Source organism: Leptonychotes weddellii, chromosome 10 (assembly GCF_054177405.1).
Source record: "Leptonychotes weddellii isolate Sample4059 chromosome 10, ASM5417740v2, whole genome shotgun sequence".
Lineage (NCBI taxonomy): Eukaryota > Metazoa > Chordata > Mammalia > Carnivora > Phocidae > Leptonychotes > Leptonychotes weddellii.
This window is the reverse complement of record NC_138378.1, coordinates 97194662-97211167: the sequence shown is the minus strand read 5'-3', so window position 1 is coordinate 97211167 and position 16506 is coordinate 97194662. Positions and strand designations below refer to the sequence as shown.

The window sequence follows — 16506 nt, the reverse complement described above, 5'->3', positions numbered from 1 at the left end:
AAATGCCCAAATCCTGCCAATCTTAATGACGCTGATATTCCCTCTGTGTTTATCTTCAAGAAAATTGCTTTATAAAAAAACATGCTGCTGATTCTCTGAAAAATGAAAATCTCTTTCACTGGAAATATTAGCACAAGAAATTTCTCAAAAGCTACAAAATTTTACTTGAAATTTTTCAAGGCACCTGGGTGGCTCAGTCAGTTAAGTGTCTGACTCTTGATCTCAGCTCAGGTCTCAATCTCATGGTCATGACCTCAAGCCCCACTATGGGCTCCACACTCAGTGTGGAGCCTACTTAAAAAAAAAAAAAAAAGATCTATTTTCTTGGAAGGGAATATTGAATATTGAAATTCATCAATTCTTCAAATATTAGTGGATGACATTAACAAAAATTCAAAAACATCTCAAGCATTTTTTATTAAATTGACATATTAGTTCTCTACGGTTGCTGTAATAAATTATCCAAACTTGATGGTTTACATAAACACACATTCATTCTTACACAGTTATAGAGGTAGAAGTTCAAAATCAGTTTCACTGGGCTAAAATCAAGGTGTCGGCAAGACCATGCTCCCTGAGAGGCTCTAGGGGAGAATTGCTTTTTCCAGCTTCTAGAGCTGCATTCCTTGCATTCCTTGGCTCCTGGCCCCTTGCTTGATCTTCAAAGCCAACAGCAAAGCATCTTCAAATCTCTCTCTGCTCCACCATCACATGGTAGATATTACTCAAATATCCTTTTGCTTCCATTAAACTCTTGTGATTACATCTAAGGCCTACTACATCTCAAGGTCATTAATTTAATTATATCTGCAAGGACTTTCCCCCACTCCTACCCTTACCCCATCCCCCCAATAAGATAACATTCACTAATTACAAGGATTAGGACCTGGATATCTTTGAGGGCCATTATTCAGCTAACCAATATTGACAAGATAGCTCTTAATCTGAAAGTATAAAAAAGTAGTAACAGGTGAAAATTTTTGAGAAAGGAAAGTAGGGAGGGAAAAATTGTCTTACTAGATATTAAAATATGATTTAAACCTGCAGTAATTACAGAAAAAAGGGCACCAGTGTAGGCTTCTAGCTGGCCATATTGTATACATGAGAACAGAATATGTGGTAAAACATCATAAACCAATGAAAAGGAAATCAATTATTTGGAAAATGCAGTTATTGTTTTTTAAAAAAGGCAAATTAGAATATATCATGTGACACCATACCTCAGGATATATTTTAGAAAGTCTAAAAAATTTAAAGATTTTATTTATTTATTTGTCAGAGAGAGCACAAACAGGAGGAGTGGCAGGCAGAGGGAGAAGCAGGCTCCCTGCTGGGATCATGACCTGAGCCGAAGGCAGACACATAACTGACTGAGCCACCCAGGCATCCCTAGAAGGCCTAAAAAATTTAATCACAAGTGGAAAAAAAAGTAAGATATGTCCAAGAAAAATGATAGGTATTTAACTGATTTAGTTCATTTATAAGGACCTGCCAAATACAAAGGAAGTGAGAAGACCATAAAAGGTTTGGTCGACTTGAGTGTACAAAAATTCTAAAAGCATATCCAACAAAAGTATAAACAAATTTAAGAATCAAGCAATAAATTGGAAAAATATTTGCAGTAATATTTTAAGCAACTGGTTAATATTCTTAATATAAAATTGACTTTACATTAATAAGAAAAACAAAAAACCAAAATGAGAAAGTGAACAAAAGCCCACTGCTAGAAGAACTACAAATATCTAATAAACATAAAAATATGATTACTCCTGATTAATCAAATAAATGCAAGTTATACTAAGGAATGCTCTTTGTTGCCTATAAAATTGCATTATTTATAAAGAATAAAGCTCATTGTTCTTCACAGTATGTAAGACAAGTGTTTGCAAACACTGTCACAAGACTATAAATTGTTACAAATTCTCCACAAAGAAATTTGGCACTATATACCTGGTCTTTAAAAAGGTATGTTCTCTTTGATCCTGTAATTCCATCTTCCTCATAGTGTATCCTAAAGAAATAATCAAAGGTATAAATGGAGACATTGTACAAACATATTCATAGCAATGTTTCTTAAAATAGTTTTCAAAAAGTGAAAGGAAGATACGTACTAAAACAGAAGTGGCTGAAGAAGTGATCCATGTGACCAAATAATATACAAATATTAAAAGTTATGTTATAAACATATTTTTAATGACTGGAAAAATACCCACAGTAAAATGCTAAGTTATTAAAGCAAAATGCTAATTTGGAGATAATATTTTCAAACACAAATGCACACTATATACAGTTCTCAGCATATTGCTGGGCAAACCTTATATGGACAAGTGAATTGTATTCAGTAAATAAAATTTTAGGGACACCTGGGTGGCTTAGTCAGTTAAGCATCTGCCTTCAGCTCAGGTCATGATCTCAGGGTCCTGGGATCGAGTCCTGCATTGGGCACCCTGCTCAGCGGGGAATCCACCTCTCCCTCTCCTTCTGCCCCTCTTCCTGCTTGTGCTCTCTCTATCTCTCTCTGACAAGTAAATGAATAAAACCTTAAAAAAAATTTAATGACAAACTGTGATATTGACTATGAAGAGGCAGAGACTAGTAATCAAAGGTAACTGGGGATGAAGGGTGTCTCCTTAGTTGGGGCAGTCATGAGAGGCCTCTGTGAGGCCTCATTTAACCTGAGACAGGAAAGAAGGAAGGGAGGGAGGGAGGGAGGGAGGAAGGAAGCAAGGAAGGAAGGAAGGAAAAAAGGAGGGAGGGAGGTGGGGGGGCGAGGAAAGGAAAGACAGACCCAGCAAAGAGCCGATGAGACAACATTCTGGGCAGAAGGACCAGTGTCTGGAAAGGCTCTGGGAAAGGGAAAGCACTTAGTAGGTTCAGGGCTTTGAAAAGAGGCTGATGGGGTTAGAAGGTGGGAGGTGAGGGGCAGAGGGGCTTGGGATGTGGTTGGTAGAGATAAAAATGCTCATATGGTGCAGTAATTGAGGTCACAGTGGTACTTATACCTAATGTTAATATCTCCAGGTATTTATTTAATATGCCATTGTAAATATCCATATTTTTCGACTACAATCAAGATTGAGCAATACTTTCAATGTTAAAAAAAATCTCATTTAATTTTTATGATTTCCCCTTTTATAAGTGAGGAAACCAGGGCTTTGGCAGTACCAGTACATAGTTAGTGCGTGGCAGAGTGGGATTCGAACCGGGGGCCGTTGCAGTTCCAAGCCTGTGTGTTAGCCATTCTTTTATACTGCATTTCTGGAACATTACTGTTAATGTAACTTAGGAATTGTGAATTTGTGATACAAAGGGGTAAGTACTAAACCTCCAGTTGTAAGATAAATAAGCACTAGGGTTGTGATGTACAACATGAGGACTCTGGCCAGCGCTGCTATCTGTCCTGTGTGACAGGACACTTGTTAAGAGATTAAATCCTGAGTTCTCATCACAAGGAGGTTTTTTTTCTTTCCTCTTTATTGTATCTATATGAGAAGATGAATGCTGGTTGAACCTACCATGGTACTCATTTCACAATATATGTAAATCGAACCACCATGCTGTATACCTTCAACTTATATATATATATAGTGATGTATGTTGGCTATTCCTCAATGAAACTGGAAAACAATAAAACAAGAACACTTCGGGGCGGGGAGTGTGAGTACTGGTCTTCAAACAACCATTTACTGTGTAATCTTAAACTACGTATCTCTAGGCCTCACTTTACTCGTCTCTAAAATAGGACCCATCACCCAGTCTTCCTCCTTTACAAGCCACTAATATCAGATAATATATGGAGTTGTTCTTTGTAACTGGTATGTGTAGGACACCATGATATAACTCTGAAAAAAACTAGATTGCTCATCGTCTGGTCACTACATGAGGAAGCTCATAGATGAAACAACATGCATGAAATAATATAAAAATTCAAGAAATAAGTTCACAGTAATAATTCTAAAGACATACTTCAAATAACAGAGCTCCATTAAATCAATTATAACATTTCTGTTATTACCACATTATTATGACCATAATGGACATAACAAATACCTGGCATTTACAGAGTTTCTTTCATCTAAATATTCCCATAGAGCTCAATCAACTTTATGTGCAAATTGATTATGAGCTATAAATAGGTGATACAGAGGAGGCAGCATAAATCACACTAACAACAATGCAGATCTCTCTTCTTTCCACCAATTCCTTTTATCCAAGCTTACTAATTGGTGCAAGAACAAGAGCCAAATATCTTTTAAAATAATGAAAAGGGAAGATAATTTTAAGAAGCCTCTTACCAAGGGCCCAGTTTAGCAAAAGGACTTGGAAAATAGAGTAATTTTATAATATAGTTATCATCATTTGCATTTTATGCTTAAGGCAGGGATATACTTTTAGAAGACAGATCAGCTTTATAAATCAACTGTATATGAGAGAAAACATAGGAACTGTCTTCCTGGCTGGTTATAACAATGTCGCTATATGTATGTCTCCTGGCACTTCCCCAAACTACAAAAATCAGATGCCCACTTTCTCATGCCTTCATAGTTTTATTTTCTAAAGGGCAGATTCCAGTTTTCACCTCTTAATCTCAATAGAATAGTACATAAACTCCAATAACGATCAACAACTGCTTAATAATATTAGCAGTTACCAAATATGCTGGGACTGCTCTATCCAATACAAGAGCCACTGGCCACATGTGGCTACTGAGCACTTGAATATGGCTATGTGATTGAGAAACTGGATTGTTTATTTCATTTTAATTAATATAAATTTAAACTTTAAAACTTTACCAAATGTAATTATGTTTGAAACAACTGGGACATGTGAATCTACTTTCTCAGTAGTCAATTCTATAAAATCTAAGTACAGGTCAAGTATTTCTGATAAAAATTTAGCATCCAAGTAGAGATGTAATAAAAGTGAATAGTACAAGATTTGAAAGACTTAGTAGGAAAAAAAAGAATGTAAATTATCCCATTAATAATTTTTATACTGATTACGAACTGAACTGATAATGTTTTAGATATATTGAGCTAAATAAAATATATTATTAAGACCTGTTTCTTTTCTTTTTTTTTTTCTGACTATTAGAAAATTTTAAAAGTGTATTCAAGATCCACATTATGTTTCTATTGGACAACTGTTTTGGGGGCTTGAATTTCTGTTTCCACCTTTCTGCACTTCCTCTAGATGGCAGGAGTCACTGAGACAATTCAAGGAACTCTTAACCCAGCTGAAGAAGCACAACATATATTCTTTTCATTGCTGTCCCACTCTGACCAGAACCGAGCCCATCCTTCACCCTCCAGACCTTTACCTTCTCCATTTCTTGGCCCTTGCCTGGCTGCCATCCACTTCTTCAGCTCTCCTTACTAACATTTTCCATGAGTTCTTGCTCATGAGTCCCAATAACCCACCCCATAAGCACTTACTTGAATGCCCCACAGGAACAGTTGAAAACCTTTTTGGTTCTTTCCAAGTTCTTAAACTTTTACCCACATCAATAGTTTGAGAGAAATTTAAGGCCAGTGGAACTCTTAGCTCCCTTCCTTTCAGCCTCAGACATTTTCTAAGTCATCCCTTTCTGCCTCTTCCCTCAATTTGTTCTGTCTCATTTCAAGTCCAATGACTTTGTCTTTACTCATGTTTGTGACTGAATCTCCTTCCTTACCCTAAGTAGCCTCAGCCTCTCCTAACTTCCAATCCCCCCTACTGCTGATTACCTTTCCCTAACTCTTCAGATGGAGAAGCCCCAGTCCTCTTGGACTCTGAGTCAGAGCAGGGAGGTGACCTAAGCAGTAGGCTTTTTTGGCTTCTGTGAGCCAGATCCCCTCTCCAGGCTGCTGGGGAGAGTCACACGTCCCCATTCTCTGGTCCAAGCCTTACTCCAGTCAGTAATGCTGAGTAGTAAAACAGTGAGCAATCTGGTTTCACAATAACATGGTTTCTAATTTAATACTGATTTTGACCAAACTCAAGAGTGAGGTGACAAGCCTGCAATACCTGGATAATCTCAGAATACCAGCTTGGAGTCATGTGCTTTTGCTAAACTCCAAACCTCTCCCTCCTTTGTTCTCTTGCTTTACTCTCTCCAGGCTCCTGCTGGAGCCGTATCAGGCCACACTTCCTGTCATTATCATGTCATCATAGTATGGGGAGTAGCTGGGCCCAGGCTCCCTTGTTTAACCCCTCCTCAGTCCTGCCTCGAAGATAACCCTGTTGCTGGTTGGTTTCCCTCCAAGTGTGTGCACACCATATGTGACCCAAACTGCTGTGATCAAAACTACTTAAGAGCCTAATACCCTTTTCCGGCAGAGCTCTCTGATGCCCACCAATGTTAAATCAACCTGTTTTCCACCGTTCTCATCTTCAGGTCTGTTTTTTGCCACAGGTCTTCTTTCATTTGCTTGTATCTAGTTATTTCTACAGCAGAATTATTATTCATTTTATGTGTAGTTTATTCTCTGTGATGATTCTTTCATTCCTTCTCCTTCACCTGTAAATACATTCAAAACATATTCCAAGAACCAGACCCCTTTCCTCTTCCTTCTCAAACTCCTAATCCATTTCTCCCCTTTTATTAACTCCTCACCTTCATACGATCTGAGTTTCACCCTCTATTTCCTCTAAGGAAATTATTTTTCTAGATCATTAATATGTGCCTGATTTGCAAATTCAAGCCATTATATTCTTCATCTACTCATTCTGTTTGCTATTCATAACTCTCTCTCTTGACCTCCTCAGTAGGGTATTCTCCTAGTTTCATGATTGGGCTTAGTCAGCCAGACTCTTTCCTTCAGCCAGACTGACTCTCTATAGGTATCTGTAAGGATTCTAGGCTCTCTCTTTGCCTTTCCCTCTCCACAACTTAATTACCACTGTAGTAATGATTCCCAAATGTGCTCCCTATTCCTGATTCAGACCATGCATCTTTAATCACCTGTGGGACATCATTTCATAGATAAATTATAGGTGTTTGAAATTTAGTATTTGTACTGCTAAACACATCTTCTTCCACTAGTTATTCCTTTCTACCCCACATTTCCTCTATCTGTTATATTCTGTATCTCAATAAATAGAATCACCATCCCCCAGTATGTCAAGCTCAAAACTTTGGAGACATCTTCAAGAACTTTATCTTTGTATTAAAGTATTTTCTTTCTCTATCCCTTCCAAGTGGTATCAAATCCTGTCAGTTGGTTCCGGAGGTATCTCTCACCCTCAGTCCTTCAATCTGGTCTCCTTGCCATTGTCCTGGGTCCAGTCATCATTAGGCTTGTCAAGAGCATTCCAGTGGTTTCCTGAGTGCTCTGGCCTATCTTGTCACCAAAGTTAGCTCCAAACCCAAGCCTGATCATATCAATCATTCCCCTTCTGAAAACATTTAATGGCGCTCAACTGCACATAAAACAAAATCAAATATCTTGTATGAACTGGCTGTAGCAGATTTTCCATTTTACCTCTCATGTGCCACTCCCATTGTAACTGGTGCTGTGGTCACACATGTGATTCAACGCATCACAAACATTTCCTATAGTTTCCTGACTCTGCCTTTCCCATGATGTCCCCGGAGCCTTCAATACTCTGACCTCATTTCCCCCTATTGAATTTCTGCAGTCTTCAGGCAATGCTTCCTCTATCAGGTCTGCTAGGGATTCCTTTCAGACAAGACGAATCTCTCCCTCCTCTATTTAGTACTGCACTTTCTACTTCCACTCTAATTCTTATGGTAGGCTGCAGTGTTTCTTCTCTTTGCCATGGTCTCTCCACTAAATTGTGAGTTTCCAGATGCAAAACCATGTCTCATTCAATTTCATTTCCCTCCTACTCCTCAGAGTAAGTAGATACACAGTAGTAGATACACAGTAAACATTGACTGAGCTGTTGAAATCGAAGAAACTAGATTATAACAAAGGTCAACCTTTCCTTAGAAATTGTAAAATTCTAAGAAGAGTTCTAGTATTTGTCACACTGGCCAGGGTGGGGAATTAAGGTCTTTCTTTAAAGCTAAACAGATACTCAGCAGTCCTGAGTATGACAAAACTTTTAGATATTAGAATTGCTTTCCATTTAAGAAACCTATTTAGCTTTTCCTATACTCTCTCACCCATTCTTCCTATTCTTCTGAGTAAAAAATGAAATTGTACAAACTTTCCAAAAGTCAGATTAACAAATAAAAGTGGATATGCATTCTCTAGCTGAACTCATGGGGGTTGTCCTTCAGATAACATCATGGTTTCTTTTCTATTTTGTCCTTTCACATGCTCATTCAGCCTACGCATATCCACTAAGGACACAATGGGGTCCTAGCGTTGTGCTCATGTTTTGATGATTAAAAAAAAAAACAATTACAGACTCAGGTGAGAGTTATTAAGAAAGCTTCCATGGAACTGAGCCTTGGAAGGGGGATCTCCCATGGGCAGATATATGGTAAACAGAGAAAATGGAAAGAGCTTTCCAAGTTGGAAGAAAGAAAGAGAAACAATAAACAAATGCATGCAAACAGTTGCAATGTGTGTACTATTGAGGGATGCAGACAATCTGGTGAGCAGTCTAACTAGAAAAGATGGTTAATCCTAGAATCATAATTTTCAAGTGGATCAGTCACTGACTCCTTCCAGTGGAATCAGACAAAAGAGCACAATATGTAAAATGAAAGCACCTCAGTCAAAGGTTGGGGAGTGAAAGACGGGAGGCCTGCCTGCTCAGTTGTTGCCTCGTGATAGCCCCCTTCCCACAGGCCCCGACTTCCCTCTCTGGAGCTCCTCTCAGTAAATTTGGAAAATCACCAGCCAAGTGAAAAACAGAAAATAAGAAGTAGGATGGGGGCCAAAGTGTGGAGCACCATGTTACCTGACCCCAGTGCATGCTCATCATTGACACTTCTTTCTCACACAGTATGTAGCCCACGGCACATGCAGGTCCTTTATAATTTGTAAGCTAAATAAATCATTTGTATGTCCATGTGGCTAGTCCCATGCTTTGTACATATCTGGCACCCAAAATTATTTTAGAAATTTTGAAGTGAGTGGACAAATGGAGAGCTGAATGAATGAATGCCAGCCTCCACTGAAATAAACAGTGTCTCTCCAAAGTCTTTGTCAATCATTCTTTGTACTCTAGTTTAACCCCACCCATTTCTAGCTGGGAAATAAACTTTTAATGTGAATGCACAGCCTCAGGCTAAGCCAGCCTCAACAGAAGATTTCACTGTGACTCCACCTCTATCAGAGTTTAAGGATGCACATCCAAAGGCATTCTGATGACTCCTGAAAAAAGAGAAGCCTCCCAAGCACACTTCTTTCTCACTGCCTTAATTAATAATTCACAAGCTTCCTCAAGGTGCAGAGACCGCACAGGGCTACTTTGCCAATCTCAGAGGAAATGGCAGATCCTTTATTTAAAGTGAGAAATAGGGCGCCTGGGTGGCTCAGTTGGTTGAGCGACTGCCTTCGGCTCGGGTCATGGTCCCGGAGTCCCGGGATCGGGATCGAGTCCCGCATCGGGCTCCCTGCTCAGCAGGGAGCCTGCTTCTCCCTCTGACCCTCCCCCCTCTCATGTGCTCTCTGTCTCTCTCATTCTCTCTGTATCAAATAAATAAATTAAATCTTTAAAAAAATAAAAAATAAAAAAATAAAGTGAGAAATACTCTAAAGGCACAATGTGGTCAGAGGTTTTAGCCAATTCTCAGCACATGCAAATAACCTTACAGTGTGGAAGAGACATCTGGGAATGGACTTGAAAGGATGACAACAGGCTGTTTTCTATTATGTCCTTGTAGCCTGTTGGGCCATAGCATTCATATACTTGTGTTCTTTATCTTGGGGATAATACAAGTAGAGAGGCATCATGATTAAGGGAGCATTGCACATGGACAGGCTGATTAAAAACCACAGACTTGGTATTTCATCCAAATAGAAAAACTGAAAAGAAAAACTCCTGGATATATAGGGGAAATAAAACCAGCAGTTTGATTTTTTTAATGAAGGTATTAAATAAAAAACAGAAAACACTGCCATCATTTTTCAGATACCCAAAATTTCCCCTAAGTAGCTGTTACCCCCTAAATGTTCCTTAAGTGTGAGAAGAAAAAGAAAGCATTGTGCATCGAAAATGATAGTTTTCTTTTCCTTCCCTCTTTTTCCTTTGCCTTATATCTAATTGCCAGTTAGATTTCTCTGACTCTATAGCTCACAGGCCCCTAAATTTCACTATCAGACTAATAAATCTCAGCTAGGACAAAGCATTTATTTAACACATTTTTATGGGCATCTACTTGGTGCCACACAGTATGTTAGTTGCTGACAATGTACTGATTTAAAATAAATGAATAACTAAATAAATAAGCAAGCAAACGTGCAAACCCCTCCTCAAATTTAGAATCTAGTGTGAGAGACAGACATCAATCGAATAATCATAAAAACAAATGTAATATTACAACTTTCACATAAGATATATGGTATTGTGCAAGGATAAAAGGAGAGCTCACCTCTTTGGTAAGCTCAGGGGAACTCTCCCTAAGATGTGTAAGATGTGACAATTGTCCTGAGAGTGGAAGGATGAGTAAGAATAAACTAGGGAAAGGGAGTTGGGGAGAATGGAGTGTGGTGGGGATGAAAATCATAATTAGCAGAATAGAATGTCATAGACAATGCTTTCATGGTTCTCAGTAGGACTAGTGGGGTTAGTGCAGAGAGTGTGGGGGCATGGTTCCAGATGAGACTGATGAAGTAGGTAGAGGACAGCCATACAGAACATTGTAGGTCATGACAAAAAATTTGGTTTTATCTTAAGCAAATTGCAAATCTATTGGGAAGTTTTCAGGAAGTTTTGGGGATGATGTTACATGATTAGATTGGCTTTTTGAAAAGATTGCTATGGTTGCATCATTTAGGAGGTAAGAAAGCCTTGAGATGATTTAGAAGTAATGAGAGATTGGACTAGGGTAGCAGCTATGAAGATGGAGAGTAGATAAAATGGAAAGATATGTAAAAGTAGAATCTGCAGGAAAAACTGGTGTTAGAAGCTAAGGAAGAGAAACGTGTCAAAGATGGCTAAGGATTCTGCCTTGTAAAACTAAATGGATGTCAACAATGAGATACCACTCCATCCCTTTTAGACTGGCTAAAATCTAAAACACTGCCAACACCAAATGCTGGTGAGGATGTGGGGCAACATGAAATTTCATTCATTGCTGGTGGGAATGCAAAATGATATTGCCACTTTGGAATTCAGTCTGGCAGTTTCTTACAAAGCTAAACATAGTTTAACATATGATCCAGTAATTATGCTCATAGGTATTTATCCAAATGAGTTGAAGAATTATGGCCACACAAAAACTTGCACATTAATAATAGCATTTTCATAATTGCCAAAAATTGGAAGCAATCAAGATGTCCTTCAATAAATGAATGACTAAACAAATTGTGGTACATGCATATACTGGAATATTATTTAACAATAAAAATAAATGATCTCTCAAGCTAGAAAAAAGACATGGAGGAATCTTAAATGCATTTTGCTAAGTGAAAGAAGCTAACATGCTGTATGATTCCAAATATATGACATTCTGGAAAAGGTCAAACTATGGAAACAGTAAAAAGAGCAGATCAGTGGTCGCAGAAGAGGGGGAGGGGTATGTGTAGTGGGGAGGAATGGGTAGGTGGAGCGCAGGGGATTTTCAGAGCAGTGAAAGTATCCTGTATAATACTGTAATTGTGGATACATTATGTCCTACATTTGGCAAAATCCATGGAACTATACAATACAAAGTGTGAACCTTAATGTAATGAATGTAATTTCATTAATAATATCAATATTAGTTCATCACTTGTAACAAATACACCACATCAATGCAAAAATTAACAATAGGATAAACTGAGGGCAGGAAGAGAGGAAGAATATGGGAACTTTCTGTACTTTCTACTTAGTTTTTCTTTAAACCAAAAACTGTTCTATGAAATTAAGTCTATTAATTTTAAAAACTTCAAATACATATTTTAAAAAGGAAATGGACAGTAGTGATATTCAAATATGAATGACTGGAAAAGAGTCGGGTTTGGGAAAAGATCACTATTTTGGTTTCAGATATACAGAGTTTAAAGTACCTTCAAATACGTAAAGGATATGTCAAAGAGTAATTGAATATACAGGTCTTGAGTTCAGAGGAGAGATCTAAGCTGGAATTATAAATGTTAATCATTTGTAAATAGTGATAATTTATGTTAAAAGCATCAGTGGAATCTCCCAGGTGAAATTATACAGGCCATGCTTTGGCATTGGCTCCTAAAAACATATGGACAAGAAAGGAAATAAAGAATTGGCTGCATTTTGTATTAGTTTTGTTTGTTTGTTTTGTTCTGTTTTGCCTGATTTTGTAAAAAATGGGTGTTAGAGAAATTTTGGAAGCAAGCATCTCAGAAAACTGGCCAAGAAATAAAGAGAAAAAGATGATACTGGGAACCAGAAACATCTTTCTCTGGTAAAGTAAAATTCACAGAGGAGAGAGGAACAAGGAACAATCTTGATAAGATTAAATAGAATAATGGGGTGTCTGGTTGGCTCAGTTGGTTAAGCCTCTGCCTTCAGCTCAAGTCATGACCCCAGGGTCCTGGGATCAAGCCCTACAATGGGCTCCCCGCAAAGCAGGAAGTCTCCTTGTCCCTCTCCTTCTGCCCTTTGCCAACCCCCTACCCCCGCACTCCTGCTCTAGCTCTCTCTCTCGCAAATAAATAAATAAAATCTTTTTTAAAAAAAGATTAAATAGAATATTGGTGATTCATTCAAAACTAGGGTGAGCAAGCACTGACTACTATATTACCTATGGATTCTTGGAATGGGGGGGGAAAAGATGAATTGAGAATTCTACAAGCCAGTGGGGGATTAGAGCCAGTGATAGTAGAAAGAGGAGCAAGAAGGTTAGCTGGGATAGATTTCAGTGGATATTCCTATGCTGAGACTTATGATATATAGGATCTAGCCCTAAAATAGTTGTGCTCTGAATATATATTCAGTTTGACTTCCAAAGGGAGCAGAAATTGGTGCATAAAGGGATTTTTGGAAATTTGGGAAGATGGGCAGCCCAGAAACCAGTTGCACCTCACAGTTTGACATACCAGTTTAGCAGGGCTTACATAATCATTTCAAGGTAAGGTAAGTAGAGTTTACATAATATCTCAGATTTCCAGGATCTCTCAATTATCTAAGGTAGTCTGTAGAATTTATGTCCCACAACTAAGCTTTTTCTATGTGAATACTTTTCAATATAATTCTTGGTAACAGTGTATGCCTAGTATTTCACATCTCCCTAGGAGTAACAATAAGGGGACTATGACACTCTAGGAATAACCCATAAAACAAATTACCTGGGGAAAAAAGTATTTATATATATTCATTGAGACAGCAACATCTGGTAATAGACTAGGTAATTCAAACCAACATTCCCTCTTGGAATAATTGAAAAACATAGACATCAGAGAGCTAATGAGATAGTGAACTATGAGGGCTTGACATGAGTGAGCTGATTTCAAGAAGGGGAGCCCAGCTTTTTAAACTTCTTTTCTTTAGAAACATTTATTGGTTTCAGAGAGGATGGCTAAGAAGGCAAGAAGTGCTTTGGGTCACCTTCTGTGGCTAAAGGGATGGAGATCAGAAACCATAACCCACTAATGGTGGCCCCCGTTACTCCTCCTTCCTTTGGGGGGAATCACAAAAGGGTAACAACTAAAAGCAAGAGTGAACTGGAAGGAGGCAGTACTCAGGTCTTCACAGGGATTATAGCTCAGTTTGAAATCATTTTAATCTATAAAGTTGGATTGCCGTGTTTCTAAATTAGCAATGCCCTCAAGTACCTGGCAGAAGCAAACTATACATCCTTCTCTAGAAGGACATAACATCATCTTAGGTCACACATTTTTTTCTACAAACAATTTTGGAAATATAATGCCTGGCATAGAATCATAAACAACATAGCATATGAGGGTGAGGAGATAAGACAACATGAACAAAAACAACAGAAACAATAAACAACAGAAGACTCATAAGGAAGGGTTCAATATCCTCAAATCATCATACACACTTTTAAAAAAACTATACTTACTGTGTTCAAGAAATAAAAGACTAGATTAAAAAATTTTAACATAACATTAACAACTATTGAAAGAGCACCAAATATAAGTTCTAGAACTGAAGAATAACCAAAAATAAGAAATGGATAGATTGCCATCAGACCCACACTAAAATATATACTAAAGTTATTTTATAGGCAGAAAGATAATGATCCCAGATGGAAGATGAGAGACAGAGAAAGGAAAAAGAAGCATTGAAATAACAAGTTCCCAGGAAAATATAAATTAATATTAACTGAATAAATCAATATTTATAATGCCTTGGAATTAAAATATACAATGAAATAAAATACAGGACAACAATAGCATGTAGATTGGAAGATCACTGCATTGTCTAGGTAAAAGTGCCAATTAATATTAGCCATTGACAAATTAAGAATGAATACCCTAATCTCAGGTAACCACAGAGAAGATGGTAAAAGAATATATAGCCTTTGAGCACATAGAAGAAAAAATAATAATAAGGAAGAGAAAAAGGAACATAGTGCACTAAGATTGCAAATTTCAATCAAAATACATCAGTAATTACATTAAGGCAAATGAACTAAATGTTCCAATTCAAAGACATATGTTGTCAGATTGCATTTTAAAATAACCTTATATATTGTTCACAAAGCAACAAGGATATAGTAAACGTAAGAAGCAAAAAATGGAAGAAGGTCATGAAAACACTAACCAACAAAAGGCTGGAGTCATTACATTAGTATCAAAATCAGTTTTAGGTAAAAGAGCATTACTGGGGAGAAGGAAGTACACATTATACAGATAAAACATTTAATTTACCAGGAAGATATAAAAACACTAAATTTTTTTGCACCGAATAAAGTAGATGTAAATCTTTAAAGCAAAATCTTCACAGGGGTAAAAGAAGAAATACACAATTCCACAATCATATTGGAAGATTTTTAACACATTTTTCTCAGTAATTCATGGAACGAGCAGACAAAAATTCAGTAAGGATGTAAAATAGTTGCATAACACAATCGATCAGTTTTACCTACTAAACATATGGAAAACAATTTACCCAACAACTGCAGAACAAACATTTTTTAAAAATACACAGAACATTTACAAAAATTAATCATATGCTGGGTAATAAACAAGTATAACAAATATAAAAAAATTAAAATCATGTAATATATGGTCTCTGACAATGACAGTTAGAAATTAATAACAAGAAGATAACTAGAAAATCATTATATTTTGAAATTAAGAAATACAGTTCCAAATAACCCATGGGTCAATAAAAAGTATCACCATTAAAATTAGTAATAAAATATTTTGAACTGATTGATAGTCCCAAATACACTATCCATCAAAACCTGTGTAATACAAGTAAGTTTCCATAGAGTAATAATTTAGAGCTTCAACTGCATACATGAAGTGAAGAAACTTATGGATAAATCTCACTCAAAATAGGAAAAATCCTAAACAAGATCTATATAAACCAAATTTAGTAATATTTTGAAAAGGAAATAACATACCAAACCAAACTGCTTTATTTTAGGAACTCAACAGAACTCAACATTCAAAATGCAATTAATGTAATTCAAACATCAACAGAATCAAGAAATCACATGATTGTCTCAATAGTTTCAGAAAAATGGTTTGACAAAATTCACTATCCATTTGTGTATAGCAAATTAGGTATAGAAAGGAATATCCTAAATCTGATAAATCATGTCTACTAAAAAATACCTTCAGCAAGCATCGTATTTAATCATGATGTGTTAAGAAGCTTTCCACTGAGACTGCTAATACCACTTCTTTTAAAATTCTACAGGGGTTTTGTGTCATTCAGATTCCTGACAGGAAACAGAACACACAAAAGCAGCTTAATTGAAAAGAGGTGCTCGCAGTGAGAGGGACACCAGCAAGGACTGGTGAAATGTCAGAAATGGGAAGAGTGCGGCCCCATCCTCATCAGTGGGCCAGAATAGCAAAGGGAGTGGACAATGATGGGGGCACTTGGTGGGGGAAATTTCATTTCTGGAATTTTGGCAAAGTTCCATTTCCTGGACTCTGGCGGTTCCATGGATGGCTGCTTTGTGACAATCACTGACTGTATGTGTTTGCTCTCTGCACAGTAAGAAGGTTAAACATTAAAATAAGAAAATTGCTGATGCGGATGTTGTAACTACATGTCAATGAAAGTAAGTGGATATCACATGCAGATACAAAATAATTAGAATAAAGATAATTATATATTCACAAACCATTAATTAAAGCAATTATAAGGTGGGGCATGAAAGCAGTTTCCTAGGACTTCTAAGGAAACCCCAAAATTAAAAAGGAGCAAAGACAGGAAAGTAAAAACAAAAATAAGGTTAGATTTATCCCTTAAGATCTTACTCATAGCTTTCTTTCTCTTCTCTCC

General features: G+C 37.1%; 2 long non-coding RNA genes across 2 annotated transcripts in view; one reads left to right on the top strand and one right to left on the bottom strand.

Moving 5' to 3' along the window:
- LOC145715952 (uncharacterized) overlaps positions 1 to 16506 on the top strand; it is a 519543-nt gene that overhangs the window by 27393 nt on the left and 475644 nt on the right. The gene's annotated exons all lie outside the window — the stretch shown is intronic.
- Positions 1998 to 16506, bottom strand: part of LOC145723718 (uncharacterized) — a 44469-nt gene continuing 29960 nt past the window's right edge. The window contains exon 3 of the long non-coding RNA XR_014148973.1: positions 1998 to 2011. This is a non-coding gene — a long non-coding RNA (uncharacterized LOC145723718). The remainder of the gene's footprint in view (positions 2012 to 16506) is intronic.